Source organism: Crocodylus porosus, unplaced genomic scaffold, assembly GCF_001723895.1.
Source record: "Crocodylus porosus isolate Cpor-Errol unplaced genomic scaffold, CroPor_comp1, whole genome shotgun sequence".
Lineage (NCBI taxonomy): Eukaryota > Metazoa > Chordata > Crocodylia > Crocodylidae > Crocodylus > Crocodylus porosus.
Genome location: NW_017728922.1, coordinates 8386021 through 8400696, shown reverse-complemented (window position 1 = coordinate 8400696; position 14676 = coordinate 8386021). Strand labels below are relative to the sequence as shown.

Sequence of the window (14676 nt, the reverse complement as noted above, 5' to 3'; positions counted from 1 at the left end):
AGTGTTTTGATATAAATCTTAAGTGACAAAAGCTAGACAGCACCTGTTTCCCATCAGAGGAAGACATAGTAGGTTCTTTGTAGGAGAGATGCCCTGTGTAATGAAGCAGGTGCAGGCAGCATACCAAGTCCCGGGGAGAGAGAAGCACCCTTTGTGGCATGCCAGCACCCTTGAGGGAAGGAGCAAGCTCAGAATCGTGGGAAAGGTTTGTGCCCAACATTTCCAAAATGAACCTGGCAAGGCCTGAGAACCATCTGAGCTGTGTGGCATAGCCATTTTGCAGATAACTTTATTGTCATAGATTATACCGTTAGCTCTTTTTCCTCTTAAGAAACCAATAAAAAAAATTACATTAACACACAGAGAGAAAATCCTCACTCCAACAAGATGAGCATCTGCTCCTCTCCTCCCAGCCAAGAACATACCTCTCAGCAGCCTCCTCACAAGACATAAAACAACACCTATGTTTAAGAACTGTTATATATACAATTTCTATCCCTCTCTTTCCTTAAGAATAAGGAATGGCATGAGCACATCTGAATCAGACAAAGTAGAGATTGGGAACACAGTACATTAAGTGCCTTCTGCTCATTTGCAAGCAAAATGGAAAAATACCCATGGCCAAGCCAGGACTGGAGAGCAGTGTACCCTTCCATGCAAGGAGATTCTTTAAGCTAGAGGGGTCAGGTCCTTACAGGCAGCTCTGTCTCTGGCAGTCTGGCTGCTGAGGGAAGGAAATCCAGCTGTGCTCTAAGAGAGAAAAATAGGGCTACACAACAAGTTGTCCTTTTCTGATCTCCAGTCCAGCTTCCAACACAGAAGTAAGAGCTGGCCAGAGGCCAGAGAGATAGCAGAAAGATTCTTAAAAGGATGCAGTCTCAATTGGTTGTGTATCACTTGCATGTCACTTCTAGTCACAGCAATGTGACATGCACACACCCTCCTGCCACAGCCCAACACAAGCAGTACTGAGGTGTTTGCTGACTTGTTCCAGATCTACCCAGGCTCCAAGCCAAATTCTTCTCCTCCTCAGTGTGAATGAACAGGAAAAGGGAACCCAACCGTTGCCTGGTGCAGGTGCATATTTTAATCAGCCTTATTCCAAGTCCCTTTCATTCTTACACAGTGGGTACATCTACATGAGATGCTTTACTACTTATTAGACTAATCTAATGTGTGGTAAAGTGTCAGCATCTACACATGTGCAGCAATTACTGTGCAGTAGATTAATCTAATGGGCCATTTTATAGTAACTCTTGATACAGGTACTAGAAACTGGTGCATTAAACTAATGCACCAAAGCACACATGTAGACGCTGACCAGGAATAAATTGTTCATGTTCAGCCTAGGCATAAGGAGGTCACAGGAGATGGAGAGAACTGTTCTCGCTGAACAGGAGACTGCCTCCCAGCCACATGGAGATCAGGATGCAGCCTGATCTCCATGTGGCTGGGAGGCAGCTGTCCAGCAGCCAGCACAGTTCTCTCCAGCCCTGCAAAGATCAGGACCAGCCCCTGTGCTCCCTGCCAGCTTGGAGCTCCCCCTGGCTGCTGCAGGTGGGCAGAGCAGGACAGGAACAGCCCTTAACTGAACCGCTCCTGTTGGAAGCAAATTTGCTCCTATGGGAGTATGTTCATATGCATTTGGGGGCCTAGTTTAATGCACCTGAATTTTCTGCACAGGAATGCAGGTAGTTCAAGGAAGCAAATCTCACTTCTTCTTCAAAAAAAAAACAGAGTGTTTTATGGGTATAGGTGGCAGAAGTGTAGATCTACTAGGCAGAGCAGGTTTTAGTCTCTTGGGGCCCATGAAGGTAGGCAGGGCAACCTATCTACTCCCAAGCCCCAGAGGTCCATTTTGGTTCCTTTCACTCAGTTTCTGGCCTCAGGCCTCCCCACTCAGGTCCCACTTTCACAGATCAGACCTCTGCTCCCTACAGCAAGGCTTGGCCAAGCAGTTTATTTGGGGAAGGATCATATCAGTGACGTGCTCTATCACATGCAGGAAGTAGAGAAGCCAGAAGTAGGCAGGAGTTATATGAGAGGGCAAACTGTGTGACTGCACCATAGTTATATGATGCAGTCATATACTGGCTGGAATGATCTAGCTGGGGATGGTCCTGCTTTAATCAGGAGGTTGGACTAGATGTCCTCTTGAGATCCCTTCCAACCCTAACATTCTATGATTCTATATTATAAGTATTATTTCCTGGTGAAAAGGAGGGACATGAAACTAAGGCTTTGTATGAGGGCCCCAAAAAGTAAACCCCACTGATGGCCAAGTGCTGTCTTCAAACTCTTCCTTCCAACAGTACAGAGAGGTGAACTGGAAAAGGAGCTCATTTTCTTCACCAGCGAAATAGATCAGGGCTCTTCCTCCCACCACCTCCATCTCCCTGAAGTGACATTCAGGCAGTTCAGGCAAAAGTATGTCCAGAGCACAGACTGGGAAAGACAGAATAGGAACAGCATCACATTTTGATCTTCTCTTTCCCCTTTCCTGCATAGTGAATTTGAAGGGACATTAGACTCCCAAGCCTTCACCAATACAACTCCGTAAGATAAACCCCTTTCACTTCCCATCAGACCTCTTGTTTCAGTGGTTGAACAGAAAAACTCCATCCACATTTCTGTGCACTGACGTATGCAACACACTTAGACATTCAACATCCTGCTTTGGAAGGTATAACGCATGCTCTATATTGCATTAGCATGATGCCACTGGTGCTTAGGTAACACAAACTGAAACACTATACCTCCCACTTATCAGCACTGAACAACTTGAGTATACTTAAGGATTTAATGTTGTTGGAGGTACCAGCTTTCAGATGAAACCTGTAAACCAAAATGCCTTGACCATTCACAGTCCCTTTCTCCCCCCTCCCCCCACCCACACACACCTTTTTTTTTCTTTTTTTTTTTTAAGGACAGGATACCTTTCTCACTACATCCAGGCAAAAATCTTACTTTAATTATGTTCTACATTATCCCTGCAGATGTAATTGCATTCAAGTACATTCTATCACCCCTCTCTTTCCTCTTTTGTCTTAATAAAAAACATTGTGTAATATTGCCAAGCACAGTTAAACAGCTGTAGTGTTCCAATCCATAGGCTACCACACTCTGCTGATGGATGAAACTTAACACATTGGGATCCTTTAGGACGAAGGCATTAGATGAATGTATTTTTAAGGGGGCAGACTCCAGAATAGGGAGTAAAGAGATGCTAAATAGTTAGTACACTGCAGTTACCCAGTGTCCTCTTCACCCTCTATGATGATCTATATGCTGCTCCCTGTATAATTACAGATAGAATGTACTCTGCAAAAAAGACAGCTTTAAAAGAAAAATAATCTGTTGAAGCTAGTGAATGTGTGGCATATTTTACAACACTAGGGGATGGAAAAGAGAGAGGGAGAGATGGTAAATCTAGAAGCTAGTAGCCACAGCAACAAATTGCATTTCTCCTCTGGATGGCTTCTCCACCCCCCTCACCAATCAACAGCAATTACTGGGAACCTTAGGGTAATATAGTGAGGTTTATGCTGCTTCTGTGGCAAAGTTCTTTTCACAAGACTAATTTATTCTGCATCTGTGAGGTGCTGATTCATTAGAGTGCCTCACTTGGGGGCCTCATCATGACAGCAAGCAAAAACACAATGAGAAAAGCTCTGGACAAACCTCATCCTCCTCTGTTTATTTCTGATGCCAATTAAGGACTCAGCAAACTGGGTTTAGAAAACAGATGTCCACCATAACTTCCCTGTCTCTTGGAGACAAGGGCAGGAAAACAGAGATAGAAGTGTTTATAGAAAAATGAAAGTAAAGGATGCTGGTTGGGGCAGGGGGAGGAAGAATTTAAATCCATATCTGCCAGAAGCAATTTCAAGCTACATCACAACTCAAAACCCACTTTCATGCCATGCAAGCAAACAACCATCAGCACAGTAATAGCAATGAAATTTTTGCCTGTTCCTCAAATGCTACCTTAACCTTCCTTTAAACCTTCTTTCCATTACTGCAACACTGCACACTGGATTGCCAAAGACCTAAGGACCTGGTTTGAGGCTTCTAAGGCGGCATTTACAGAAGGGACTTACTGAAACCAGCAGCCCTGGTCTCAAATCCACTGTTCTGCTCAATGCAGGTGGTGAAGCATTAGAATAGGACGTTGTAGCATCTCCATTCCTGAACTTGTTTAAGAGCAGGTTAGAGAGACGCATGGCTGAAATAGTTTAGTTGGGGGTGATCCTACCTTGAGCAGAGGGCTGAAGATGATTTTGTTATTTTCTTTAGCCTGATTAAGCAGAAAAGTTCTCCTGTGTCTCCCATATTTTTAGGTCATGTTTCATACTGCATTTTGCAGGTGCTTTGATTTCTTCAGGAGCCAAGACAGTAACTTAGACTAGGACCTGGTAATAAGCATCTAGGAGACAGGATAGATTAGTACCTTATAGACCAGAGGTGCTCAACCTCCATCCCATGGGCCAAATCCAGCCTGCAGAGCCCTGTAATCTGGCCCACAGGGCTCCCCGTAAGTCTGGATATTTGGCAGCTGGGGAGCAACAATAAATGCTGTTGCCACTCCCCCACTGCCAAATTTTCAGACCTGTGGAGAGCCCTGAAGATAGACAGCATGGCCCTGGAGAGATACAGGACCTGATCCAGGTGGTGCAAGGTAGGAGCCAGTTCCTCAGAGCCCAGTCCAGGAGGCACAAGGTGGAATCCAGCCACACAGGGCCCACTCCCTTGCACTGACCCTGCACCACTTATCCAGACCATGAGGCCAAAAAGTCGAGCACTACTGTTTAAGCCAACTAAATCAGAGCGTCTATAAAATGCAAGATAAGTCTATACCCTGCCTTCTGCCTGACTTGAGACTAACACAGCTAACCACCTCTTTCTAAAAAGCATCTAGTCATATGATCCTAATGCAAGGTAGGAAGACTAATAATATAGCATCCTATCTTCTGCTTTACCAAAATCCAGAATTCAAATCAGGCTGGTAATACTACCTGTGCAATAGGCCTGTGCAAAGCGGCTAGTATTCACTTAGGATTTGGTTGATTCAGGGGGCAGTGATTCAATTCAGTGATTCAAATCGCTATCCCGAATCGATTCAGCCAAATCCGTTTTGGAGATTCGGCTGCTGCCGAATGTATGAATGTGGCCAGGCCCATCCCCCGCCCGCTCTGCCAGCCCAGCAATGGATGCCCAGCCCGCCCCAGCTCCTGGCACTTTGTGGGAAAAATGCCCTGGCTCACGGGGTACTACCAGAAGGGGAGCGATCCCAGCTGCCCCCCACTGCCCCATGCTGCATGGGGGAGGACTATGAATAAGCCCCCTGACCCTCACCCTGTTCTCCCGTCCCCCCCCATGGCTACCCCACCCACCCCAGCTCTGGCCCTTTAAGAAACACCCACCACCCAAAGGTGCTAACTCACCAGTTCCTGCCTGGTGGGAGGCGATCCCCGCTGCCCCATGCCAGGTGGGAGGGCTCTGCATGCCCTCCCAGGGTTTTCTTGGGGTTTTTTTTCTTAAAGGGCTAGAGCTGGGGTGGACAGGGCAGCCATGGCAGGAGGACTGGGGCAACAAGGGAGGAGTCAGGGGGCTCAGGGCAGTGGAGCAGTGGGGATCACACACACCCCCCACCCCCCCACCGCCCGGCAGCACCTGGTGAGTAGGGGCTTTTTTTTAAAGCACCAGGAGCTGAGAAGGGTGGGTCATGGGGGGGGCAGGCAGGGGATGGGGTCTGGCAGTAATCCCCCCATGGTTCCCACCCCGCTCCACTAGACCCCCTCCCCATCCCTAGTAATTACCATATCAGAGTCCAGCTCCGGCTTCCTACTACAGGGACCAGGAACTGCCCAAATCATCAAAGCTCTCCAAATATTTTCCAAAGATTCAGAGAGCTGAGCTTTGAATCAATTCAGACCTTTTTATTGGTCCCCTGATTTGATTTAGATTGTGAGATTCGGCCACTGACTCTGACCAAATCTCCTTTGAATTGAATCAGCACCCAGAGCTTCGCATAGCCCTAATGTGCACTCGATTGAGTAATATTTTCTTGGAAATATGGCACCAAAGCCATCAATAATTATTTGGCCAGCTGTATTCATGACTAAAGAATAGTCTTGTTGCCATTTAAACGAATGGGAATATTGCCATTACATTCAATGCGAGGAAAATTAATCCCTATGAAAATTAGACAATCATGCTACAGTCCATATTCATGTAGGGCGTACAGGAAGCAAGATTTTCAAAAGGACTTTACATTTATCTTTGTACTGCCACAGCTCCCTTTGCACATAATTGCTTATGTCTATAGATGTTAGAGCTTTCTTCTAAAGCAATATCCTTCATGTAACATCCTTTATTCAACTGGCTGGAAATCCTTGTTGCTTCAGAATCTACATTCAGTCATCTAACTTTTAATAATTCCAGCTGCACCACAATATATAATGAAAAACAGTAATTAAAGCTTTACAGGACAGTTTTGCTTACAGAAGGAAGCAAATCTCAGCATTTCAGGAAAGTGTATCGTTTTCAAATAAATCTAACACTATAACAGAAAAAAAATCCATTATATTATCCACAATCTTTTCAAGCTGGCTGCAACTCAGAGTTTTGGTTGATTTTTTTTTTCTTTTTAATGCTGAAATAACTGAGTTATAGTAGAACATTTCTCAACACTGTGGAGCTTATTTACATACAGTAAATAACTGCAAAGGCAATAAAATTGTGGTACAAATAACATGAAATAATGCCTCAATTTGTAGTTGCTTTACATTGGCAAAGTTTATAGCAGTGTTTATTCTTAACTACAAAAAAAGGAGAGAAAGAAAAATGTCACTGTTTCCACACACTGTGACAAAATTTGTTATCTGTTGAGTGGTAATAATTATTTAACATTTATGTTATGGGAGCACTCAGAGGTCCAAATCAATACCAGCTCCCATTGTACAACACCATGTACCAAGTGTTACGTTTTCTGCTTCACAGAATTTCTAGTCTAAGAATAAGATATATGTGTTCTGACAAATCCACAGAGGAAGGAGTCTACATTTATTGCTAAAATACTTGATCTGAATTCAAGAAATTTGGGTTCATTTCCCAGCTATACTACAGACTTCCTATCTGACTTAAGGCAAGTTACTGCCTGGCTTCCCTATGGACAACAGCACTTCTGGCCCACCTTTGAACAGTCTTGTCTATTTAAGGGGCAAGGACCATTTCATTTGTGTTGGCCCAACACCTAACACAATGGGTCCCTTATCCTGATTGTTGTCTCTAGCCATAAGTGTAACACCATGTTCCAAAGAAGTAATTCTTGTTACTTCCTAAGGTTCCTTCCCTCTCCCCAGTCCCTTCTAATGAGGGACACTAATGACACAAAGCACCAAAGTAAAGCTCAGGTTCAGATTCCAGAACAGAACTATGCATTTATCTATCCCAGTTCTTCTCTGATGCCCACCATAATCGTATATGAGTTCTAATGCATCCTCAAGCCTCATCCTGCAACTCCATCCCTAGACTTCTCTTCAGAAGAAACTAAGCCTGGGGATTAGTTGGGGCTGGATTCTCCAAGCATCCAGCTTCCAGTTAAGGACCCAGACGCAGTCAAGCTGCTAAATAATGGCACATTTGAAAATCTGGCCTACACTGGCTTTAAACCAGGCCTTTAAACTAGGTTAGTTTATTTTATACACTAACCTAATCTGAATTTGGGCTACTGGTGGCACATGTGGTCACCATGGCTTATCCCTACCTAACTGTTAAGTCTGTAAATAAGATATTTAGATCGCTCCATTTGCATTAAGTTTTCCTCAAGTGCCATTCTCCATAGCATCTAGATGTTGATCTGTCTTTTATGGAAGAGAATTAGTGGAATCATTTGGAGCTATCAGTAGCCTCAGCCCTGATTTTTGTCTGACAACATGATGTAAAGCAGATCTCAGAGCCAACAAATGCCAGTAGTGCCAGTCAGCACAAAAAGAGCAATAAAAGCCTGATGCTAATCCAAAGACTTTCACTGAATTTCTTAACCCCTAAGTATAAGAGAAACTGACTTCTCTGAAGTTAAAAAAATTCTTTTTGATATTTCTGATAACTAGAGCAGGGACATGGGGAAACAGTATGATTTCTCTCCTTCCTTTACACAGGAACTGAGATGCAAATATTCCGTTCCAAAACTTTAAAACCCCAGGGAAGCAGATAATAAGCAATTACTTTAACCAGATAGCAAATGATGTCTAAAAATTAATTTCTCTGCTAACATTACACCACTAAAGTTTCACATTTCAAAGCATACTACCTTTTAAAAAGACCCATAGTTGCATAATTATTCTTCACCCACAGCTGTATTTCCCTATAACTGCAGAATACTTAACCCTGTCTAACCTGAAGCACAGAGGATGCCCCATAGCTCTTTCTGAGCACCATTCCCTAAGTGATGTGAGTCCATTAGATGAAAGGTACTGTATAAGTGCAAAGCGCTATCCCTATTTCAATAGAATGCCTCTGTCATAGCGGCTTTCATAACATGCTTATTATGCTACAGGTTTCTCTTTATCTCTGTCAGTACCTTCAAAGCAATTTCCTTGGGGAAAGATGCTGCTTCTTAAAGCTTTTCTCAGACCCCCATGTCTTCAGCAATGGTAAAATCCTAAAGGCTTTGTGTCAAACTGAACAATAGGGTCATCAAATCCATGGAATCCGAAACCTAGCTGATCAGAGCTATTGTAACACGGTTCTTCACAGAGGCACCAAGCAACCTCTCTGTGTCTGTAAATTCAGTTTAACCTGCAGTGATACTAACAACCACGGCCATGTCGAATGACTGCCTGCTCCAGTGGTGCAAGCATCCACACAAGGAGATGACGCCCTTTAGATGTCAGCACTTCCCACTCTCCAAACTTGTTCTTCAATTTTTCCCTTTGCCCTTGGGGCAAAGGAAGGGTAAAATCTACTAATATGTTAGCCCCCTCTCCAGTAATATATAAATACAGCCAACCACTGGTACAGGCCACAAAGTAACAGCTTGCTTTCCATTTATGCTAATAACAAAATAAAGATCAATGACCAGTCTTCAGTAACAGCATCACAGTACCTACCATAACACTGTATAGGTGAAATTTATAAGAATACATGGGTAAAATATATTAAGCAATTAGACATAGACTTTAGATTATGGATAAACAGAAGTGCTAGCCAGCTGAAGTCCACTGTGACTAAAGCACTCCAGCACATGCCTAATCTAATGATTCCAGTCCGCCCATGACTTCAATCAAACCACCTATGAGATGAGTATCTTGCTAGGATGGAGTTATACTCAATAAATCACATAGCATAATCTGTTCACATGCAGGCCCGCTTATAAGATATTTTATGTGACTCTCCATCATTTGTTGGGAAGGATGGAATACAGAAATGCTACAATACCACATCCTCAATTCCAGAAAGATGTCAAGGAGTGTGGATAAAAATCAACAATGATAAATTAAATTGGAGCTCTGATTTCTAAGAAGGAATTTATTAAAATTAAATTTGGATTAGGGTAAACAGAAGTGAGAGAATAACGAGCTGCAAATATTTGAAGAGTAGAATCACCAAGGAAAAGGAGGTATAGTTGCAGATTTTCTACGGGAGGCAGGTTAGGGGGAATGGGGAAAAAATTAAGCAAAGAAAAAATTAGGCTTAAGGTCAGAAAAAAAATATTAGGAATGAAGTGTAATGTATTGTGGACTTACTTCTGGGGGGTCTTGAGGGACCTCACTGAAGGCTGTACTTCCAAATGATGTGTCTAAATTCAGACATTGGCTGAGTTTGTTCATAGCATGATACCTATACCACACTTTTTTGGCCTCATTGTATAAAAAGTTACCTAAAAGAGCATTTTGGTTTTTAACTACATATTTGGAGGCTACCTTTAACAGACATGTCCATCTGGGAATTTGAAACTCAACCGCTCCATGCACAGTTTACTTGCTCCTTAAAATGAGTACAAGGAAGAAGACATACCCACCAGGGTATGGTAACGTTTCATTAACAAATGCCAGCAAACTGCTTTGAGATCTTCTAAAGAAAGGACTTACAAAAGCAGAATAATTAACAATAAACTCTCTGCAGTTCTGTTCCCTTCCATTAAAAATCACCACATAGGGCCATCTACATGAGACGCTACTATACAGTGGTTACTGTACAATCAAGTATTAAATAAATGCAGTAGTGCCCGCGAATGCCCATTTAGTAACAGTACTGAGCAAGAGCCTAATAATACTGCACAGTAGCATATTAGCACTTTTTGTGCTGTGATGCTCTACTGCACAGTATTATTTGGCTACGGTGCAGTTAGCATCTCATATAGACGTGCCATAAGGTATCTGGAAGTTACCTTGGTAGCCACTCAGAGCACTGAGATTTCATTTGTTATTTAATGTCGTTTGCTGAGCTTTCCCTTTCTTTTCTCCAGCTCAGAATATTTTCTGCCCTTCATTTCAATTAATGATGTCACAGATCAGTATATTTTCCCAACCAACTATTAAATTAACTGCCACAGTCTTTCTTCATTTTTTATTCAGAGAAGAAGAAAAAAATAACCACAGCAAACTGCTGCACTTAACTCTTTATGATTTCAAATAAAAAACAGAAAAATGATGGTAATGGTTTGCCAGTCCTGCAGTTCAGCTGAAAAGCACACTGTACATCTTAGTTATGTCATGTTTTATTCCTCATCTTATGAAGATGCTGAAGAGTAATGTAACCAGGGGTCAAAAAACAAAATGAGGAGAAACCAGCAGCAACTTCCATTCAGAGATTCTTGTTGTTTAACTTTACACACCCAACAAATAACCTTATTTCTTTCAATCCCTTGAAAAACAAAAGACACAGCAGAAGGCAAATAAAAAATGCCACGTGAAGCTTTTATTTCCAAGTCTGTGGCAGCTGTAGTTTTTCATGCTTAGCTTTAGTGGCAATAATCCTTATCATGCCCCTTTCCCTGCTAGTCTCAGATAGCTGATTGATAGCTCACTGTCCAAATCCACACCATGTTGAAAAGCTGGTCAAATACAACACAAGAATAATGGGTTAGATGAAATTTATCCCGAAGAACAATCAAATTAATTATTTGCAAGTAACGTTTCTCATTGTTCAACCAAAGAGCACAGAAATATTTACAGATAAATGATTCATGAACTTTTCCCCGAATCAACTGTCAAATAAATAATTTGTGAACAGTTTACCATTGTCCACCTGCTTTCCTTTCAGTAGCAGTAGCACTGCTCCCCCTCCCCTCTAACAGAGAGATTTTTCCTTATAAGCAAGATGTTGAAACAAATCACTTACATTTCTTAGTGCCATTTTGCTTCCCCTGATTGTTCAGAACAGGGTCAGGCAAAGTCTGGCCTACAGGCTGCATTGGGCACATGGCAGACTCCATTTCCCAGCAGCCCCGTCCACATCTCTGCATCCAGTTTCCATGGAGACCCCAGCAGGGGCAAGGGTTTCCATGGAGATTGGCCTGAGCACCACTAGCAGGGTACACAGCTGGGCAGAGAGCTGCTCTGGGGCTAGGATCTTGCAACGGTGACAGCATGGTCCAGAGCCAGGACACAGCTGCCCCAGGTAGGGGCGTGCAGGCAGTGAATCATGGCTCTGCACCAGCTTTGCACCACACTATCAGCACTGAAGATACCAGCCCCAGCCCCAGATCCACTCCCTGCCCTGCCCCATGCCCTGCCAGTGCTGCTAGTGCTGGTTTCCATGGAAATCCTGGCCCCACAGTAGCATATACTGTCATGGTTCCACTGCTCTGGGGTCTCCATGGAAACTGGCTGCAGTGACATGGGGCAGGGGTTGCTGGGAATTGGAGTCCAGCTGCTGGCCAGAACTGTCACTTTGCCCACCCCTAGTTCAGAACCAGAGGGAAGCACAGTGCATGTGTGTGCGTGCGCACGCGGTGAAGGAAGCACAAAGTATGTGTGTGCAATGAGGGAGGGAGAAGAAGTGTGTAAGAGGGGAGCACACAGTTTCTGGGGGGGTGTAGTGGGGGAAGCACAGAGTGCGTGTGTGTGCAATGACAGACAGACAGAGAGAGAATGCTTGTAGGGTGAGTCTCACAAGCAACCCCTACCATACACATGCACCCACAATCCCCCTTGAACTACCATACATGCAGACCCCCACATCCCCTTACACTCTAGCCATGCTCCCCCCACACAATTCTCCCCACAAATCCCATACGTACCCACACCCCACTTATACATACACACGCATATACTCCCTGACCCCACACAAACATCCCCCCCAAACATCCCACACACACACACCCTCCCCCACATACCCACTACCACCCACAAACCTATACCCACCCCATGTTCCCCACACCCCCACAGTTTATGGGAAGCAGGCTTCATTTTAAGCTATTGTGAAATCACCTCTATGTACACTACACAAACATGTAAATCAGGACAAAAATATTTTTGAAATCAAATTAATGAACATGGTAGATGTTTACATTTTAGAATATAATTGAGTATCTTAATTCAAAACTCCTTACTAAAAGGAGTATTTCTGGAGGCAAGGAGAGGGGCTTCTGGTGGCAAAGGTCAGGGGCTAGGGGGTTGGACTACCAGTCCCAAGAGGACAACCAGGGAGCCTATCTAGGGCCACAGCTACACATGTGACCCTCAACAGCTTGGCAAAACTCAATAAACAGCCCTCTGCCAAAAATAATTGCCCACCCCTGGGTTATATGGATGCAGAAAGGGAACTCTCACTCACTGGCCATAAAGGAGAGGTGCTGGAACTCTGCTATGTTAGCCCAGGGAAAGGAAACAAGGCTCTCCCATCCATTTATGGCACTGTAGCACCTGCTAGCAGTACCAGAAGAGGAAAGCCACAGGTTCTGGCAAAGGAGAGGGAACACTGTTTCCTACCACACTCCCCCATACTTTAACTGCCTATTCAGAACACTCTTTCAGTCACTCTCTTCCTCCCTCCACCAAATTATCTCTCATCTTTCAACAGTCTTATCATCCCTTCCTTGACTCTCCCTCCTTGTCCCCAGTTCCCCCCACAATCTTCCTATAGTCTTTTTCCCAGAGCTTCTCCCCAGCAAAACTTTCACCTGCTCTCCCTCTATTCTCCCTACTGCCCAGTCTCTCTCTGATGCTTCTTTTCCTCCAACATACTAACCTTAGTGCCTCCTCTTTATTCTACCCAATCTCATTTCTGAATCCCATTGCCACCATCCTACCTTGTCACTCTGCCTGTTTCAGCTTCTTTGAGAAGTCTCCATTAAAATTCAAATACACCTCAACTGCTAACCAATTCACCTGTAAATAGGTTAGGGTGGAATACTTGTTGTTTACATAGTTATCCAGTAGCAGAGAGATCCAATCACATGTTGAGTCAATGGGCCATCATCATGAACTGTACAGGCTATCTGAAGTCAATGGCATCTCAGTCTAATTGCCCCACATCTTATTTTGACCCAAAAGCTCCACCAGTTGCTGAAAATGGTGCTGCTTTACCAAGCCTTTCCCCATCTCCATACTTCTTTACCTCTTTTTCTATTAGCTTGGCAGAGTTCTGGCCTACAACTGGGGCTGACAGGCACTACCCTAATACACATAAATACATAAAGTAAGGTGAAGTATTCAGTTTACTTATGGAGGGAACACAGGTGTGCACACTTTAGCCACTCCACAGGTGTACATTTATGCAGAATTGTACATGCACTCTCCCTCTACACATCATTTCTTCCAAGAAAGAACATAAAATTATTTCCCTTTGACAAGCAAATTATAAGCCCTTTACAGAGCCCTCCAGCCTGCTTTCCACCACTGCTCTAACTAGCAATGCACAAGGAGTCATTAGATTGTTATGGTTGCGGGCAATTCTTGTACATTAACTGCTGATGAGATTCATAGAAGATGTTTTCTTGTACATTCTGAAAACAGACCTTTACAAGAAAGCCAATAACCAGGACAGTGATGGGGTCAGGGGAGACAGGGAAAGGACATATTGGGAGCAAAGATAAATATTGAGACAAGAAAAGAAATGAACATCGATTACACACAGATGCAGAGAAGGAGTGATGCTGTTACAGGGTACAATGCATTAGTAGGAAACAATTAAGAGCTTGTTCTTGAGTCCCTAAATAACAATGCAGTGTCATCTCTTCTTCCAGGAGGTGAAGGATACTAAACTTGACCAGGTGGACAACAGCTCCTCTCTTCACTGAAATACTCTCTGCCAAGGCTTATGACATCCAGGTCTGTGTGACAATCTGGGAACAGGTGACACTTGAGGCTGAAACAGTAGCTGTCTGCAGGATGTACACCTATGGATCACAAACAGAAAAATATCCTGCTAACAGCAGATCAGGTTTCAGGCCTTGTCTAGTGAGGTAGAGCCATTCATAGAAATCATAGAAAATGAGGATTGGAAGGGACCTCAGGAGGTCATCTAGTCCAACCCCAAAGCTCAAAGCAGGATCATCCCCCAAACTAGATCATCCTTTGTCTAGCCAAATTTTGAAAACCTCCAAGGATGGAGCTTCCACCACCTCTCTGTATAACCTGTTCCAGTGTTTACTACCCTCCTAGTGAGAAACTTTTTCCTAATATCTAACCTAAACTTCCCTTGCTGCAACTTGAGACCATTGCTCCT

At 43.7% G+C, this 14676-nt stretch overlaps 1 long non-coding RNA gene across 1 annotated transcript; it reads right to left on the bottom strand.

Annotated features, from left to right (window-relative positions):
- Positions 1-393: 393 nt before the first annotated feature.
- Positions 394-12786, bottom strand: LOC109313335. Its single transcript, XR_002102023.1, has 3 exons — positions 12679-12786; positions 8841-8846; positions 394-406 (listed from the first exon to the last, which is right to left on the bottom strand). It is a non-coding gene; the product is annotated as an uncharacterized LOC109313335 (long non-coding RNA).
- Positions 12787-14676: the final 1890 nt, after the last annotated feature.